This window comes from Hydra viridissima, unplaced genomic scaffold (genome assembly GCF_058129835.1).
Source record: "Hydra viridissima isolate aposymbiotic clone 2 unplaced genomic scaffold, HvirCarnegie_v1 scaffold_1, whole genome shotgun sequence".
Classification (NCBI taxonomy): Eukaryota; Metazoa; Cnidaria; class Hydrozoa; order Anthoathecata; family Hydridae; genus Hydra; species Hydra viridissima.
In genome coordinates this window covers 26427686-26432364 of record NW_028324300.1, presented here as the reverse complement: position 1 = coordinate 26432364, position 4679 = coordinate 26427686, and the positions used below count along the sequence as shown (strand labels likewise).

The window sequence follows — 4679 nt, the reverse complement described above, 5'->3', positions numbered from 1 at the left end:
AATCTAATAATTGGCGGCCATAAACTCACAGGATATTTGCGAATTAAATTTTTCAATTTTTCGCAGGATATTTGCGAATTGAATTTTTCAATATTCTTATTTGAATAAATCTTACTTCACAAACATATTTACTTTAAAATAAATTTCTTTTTTTTAAAAAAAAATAAGTTTCCTAAACAATATGCATTATGAAAATTAAAGATTCTTTTTTAATTATTATTAAATTTTACTCTGAAAACTAAAAAAAAATTTTACACTAACTTTTTCTTTTTTCTTCTATAAACTTTTGGTACACCATCTTTTCCTTCATAAAACAAAAGTTAATGCTTGTTTCAATTTTTATAACTAAAAGTATTCTTTAAAAAAGAATTCAACTTATAAATGAAATGTAAATCAAAGTATTTATTTCAAGTTTTCAAAAGAGAAAACTTCACTTATAGCTGCTTGCCAGTCCAGATTATCTTCCCTATAAGAATAGGTAATTTCTTCAAATTTTTTAGTCTTTCTTTTTGAGAAAAGGCAAATAAATGGGATGTTTTTTATGGTTAATTTTTCCATTTTACAGTTGGGGAAGTATATAGAATCATTAACTAGCCTCCCAAGAGAATCATCATCTTCAGTTGCATCAATACTAAATATTTTAATAAAAAAATTCTCAATTGGTTTAGAAAAATTTATCTTAGAGGATCTTGAAAATCTCCATTTATTTTGATAGGTCGAATGTGTTTTCTGTGTAATATTAAAAATTTAGAAATATCCTCCATTATTAAAATTTACAAATGAAAATCAATAGTTTAAATAGTTTAATAATATTTTGCATAAAAAATGCTATCTTGCCAGTATGCTTCATCATTGTGTTCGAAACTAAAGACATAAAACCCATAGCCTTTGTTTTCTATATTTCTTCAAGCTCCTTCATTTGATTCTTTTTTTTTTAATACTTGTTGGTAAACAGCAACCAATTCATCTTTACCTATTTCTGTTTTAGTAAAGATTCCGTATCCTAAATGTTTTGTACTTTAAATATTATACTAATTAAATTTATATCAATTAGAAAAATATATTATGCCAAAATATACTGTACCAAAAATTGTATTGCTATTTCATTTAACAAACTTATAACTTATCCTACCTTTGTATTTATCTATGTATCGTTTTTCAAGATTTTTAGGATTAGATTTGCTAATATAATACTTTACTGCATTATCATTTTGAATAAAGCGAGTCTTTTTCTGTGATAACTTAAACAAAAGCACAGTTTGTTTAAAAGTAGAAAATATTAAAGCACTAATAGCAGGATGGATTAAAACTCCTTAGTTTTAGGTAATTTCATATTAGTTATTGGTAGCTCTAGGATTGTTTTTTTATATGAACATAAATAATATTTTGATTTTATCATGTAAAAGGTTTTGTTTTTCATCTTTTTATTTTACTATCAAAGTTTTTGTTTACTGAAATTGTTACTGTCAAAGTTTTTGTTTACTTGTATTTAAGTTCTTTCTTTTTTAAGTTTAATCATGTAAATTCATTACTTTTAGTTAATAAAAGTGAAAAAAGTAGTTAAAGGTGCAAATATTGCAAACATTCCTGAATTTAATCAAAAATTTCATTAATGATAATGGCATTTAAATTAATTATAGCATAATTAATAAACAAAATTATTTGAAGAAATTAACTGTGTGTAATATCTAAGGTATTGTAATACTTTTTTCCTTCTAATGGTTTCACTAGCTCTAGAGGTAATTCTACATTAGTAATCTCATTACTTTCATCATTTGATAATGCTTCATTACTGAAATCACTTTCATCTTGATAGTTTCTCTAATCTGACTCAAGCTTTGTTTTTTTTATTAACATATCATTGATGTCTTTATTTTTAAAACATTTCTCTTGATTCTTTCTAAGTAATTTTTTGTAGTGTTTCCTGGTTTCAATCTTATCACATTATCCAATTTGAAGCCTGCAAACAGTTTCAATTTTAACTCTTAAATATATAAAATTAAAATATATAAACTTAACCTCAATAGATGGTATTTTGTACTTTTGATACATTTGCATTTATAATGAACTTCTTTATTACAATCATCAGAACAAATCAAAGCATCACATTTTACAATTGAACACTTTGCATACTCATATATGAAAAAGTTTATCAAATTTTGTCTCGAAGTTTAATATTTGTTTGGCTCCTTTTTTTCTTGGACAAGCAAAAATTGCTAAAGCTTCATTCTACAATGTCACTATTTTATCACAAACCGTTTTGTCAGTAATTAATTTAGGTGATGCAAAATCTGAATTTGCACTTGACCACTGATATAATAAAGCTGGTGGTATATCTTTACCCATCTCTTTTACAGGATAGTTTCTTTTTTTATGTCACCGCAGCCCTCTTTCAATAAAATTCCATATCTTATAACGTCTCTATTAGTTGGTAATTCTGAAACTAAAAACTGTTTTCCTGTACCAAATGCAACACTAATTTGTGTACTAGTATTTAGTCTGGTTTTGGGTGGCATCATACCTCTAAGTTATAAAATGCTTACAACAAAGGAATGAAAATGGTTTTTAAAATATTTTACTAGAACGAAAGCAATTATGTAAGAGCTCTTAAATTAATACTTAACAATATACATTTAATAGTTATGTAGTTAAGTAATTTACTAACCACAATTAAGATTTTTAAAAAATATTTTTTTTATATTTCTGTAAATTCTTTTTAGAAAATAAAAAATTATTTTGCATAAATATTGCACAAAATAGATTTAAAATATAAAATTAAATAATTTTTTATAACCCAAAAATGACTTTGTCACATTGTTTATAAGTCTCTTTTATTTTACCGGACAATATTGTACGGTAACCTTTTAATTCCATTTCAAAGAAAATGTAAATCAATTGTACTTTCAAAAAAAGGCAAAGCACCTAGGCAAATATTTTTCTGATTTTATAAATGAAATCAGATTTCAATTCTCCATAAAATTTCACAACATTTACTTATACCCCAAAGTTTACTTATCTTTTTTTTAAAAAAAAAAATTCTTAAATCGACACACCCTAATGTGTTGCTGTCATGTTAACCCTTTCATGCATTGGGTTGTTTTATAACAACAAATTAAACTAAGCTTCCCCAATGAAAATAGTGCATCCTAACCGATTGAAAACAGTATCATTTTATAAAGGAAAGTTAAAAGGGCTTTAGAAAAAGTCTACTTTAACATTTCAGAAGTCAGTACTAGAAGCAGACAATGAATACTACTAATTTAAAGGATTTATAATCCTGATCTTGTTGTGAAAAAAATATTTAATGTTAGTTTAACATAGTACTGTTCTTACTATTCATTTATATTTTTGTTTACTTAAATCTTTTTGATCTAATAAATAAAATTAGTTTGTTGTTGCATAACAACACTGACTTCAACGGTATAAAATCCTGTCCATTATTATTATTGTTTTATGCTATAAGATTTTTTAATTAAAATATTTTTTTAATCGTTTAGTTGTTTAAATAAGTTTAAAGATTAAATTTGATGCAACTTATTTATTTTCAGAACTTAAAGTAAAATAAACAATGGCATAGGTAAAAAAATTTTATACTTCTAAACACACAGAAAAAGTTATAACAAAGTTAGTTTCTGAAGAAACTAGTCATAGATTTTGACGATAGTGATGTTGATAGTGATAATAATAATAGTGATCTCGAGGATACAAATATAGAAAAAGATTTGTGCATCTACAGTGATTTTACTTGAAGATATAAGAAATAAGATTTATATATGTATAAAGATATAAGATTTGATATGTGTAGCCATTTCCCAGTATTTCAAGAGAAATAAAGTTGTTGTAGGCAGTGTGGAAATGGTTTTACTTTTATTCAATGCATAAGATGCAAGATAAGCCTGTATGTTTTAAAAGCAAGAAATTGTTTTAATGAGTTTCATGGAGTCAACCAATAGTTATTAATGTTTTAATTTACAGTTATTTTTTGTTGTTTGTCAGCATCCCTCTTTGACTGTTGTTAACATCCCTCTTTGACTGTTTTGTTATTTTAATTTTATTACTCTTTTAACAAATGTAGTGTAGAATTAAAACTCAAAATTGTTTGTTTATTAAAAATACCCATTGGCAGGCAGTGTTGTTCTCTAACAACAAATTCAAATGATATCTTCACATAATTTTTTCCTTTTTTTTTTTTTTTTTTTTTTTTATATGTCATATTGGCATAGATGAGGTTCAAAAAACAAAGTTTGGATTTTTTTTAATTATGGGACAATAATTGGAGCATGAAAGGGTTAATATTTTACTCCATGAAAATTTACTGCGCTCATTATTTTATTGTCATCAAGTAAAGCAGAAATGTTAAAGTTTGTGGGAGGGGCGGGTAAAAATATACATGTTTTATAAAATTAAGTGCACTTCAGATTTTCTTCCTGTTATTACTTTATGCATACATAAACTGTTATTACTTTATGCATACATTAAATGATAGTATACTTTTCAGGCTAGATTTTGATTCAGATTTTTATGCAAAGTTAGGCATTTCCCCTTATATTTAGCATTAGAAGATTTTACCTTTAGGAACACATATCAAATAAGTTCACCAATAACTGAAAGCCATAAATTATTGATGTATATATCTGATGAGCGGGTTCAGATATACTTCCAATTGGACTGTATATACT

At 25.2% G+C, this 4679-nt stretch overlaps 1 pseudogene; it reads right to left on the bottom strand.

The window, feature by feature from the left end:
- Positions 1-402: 402 nt before the first annotated feature.
- On the bottom strand, positions 403-2346 carry LOC149894162 (histone-lysine N-methyltransferase set-1-like; annotated as a pseudogene).
- Between the last annotated feature and the right edge of the window lie 2333 nt (positions 2347-4679).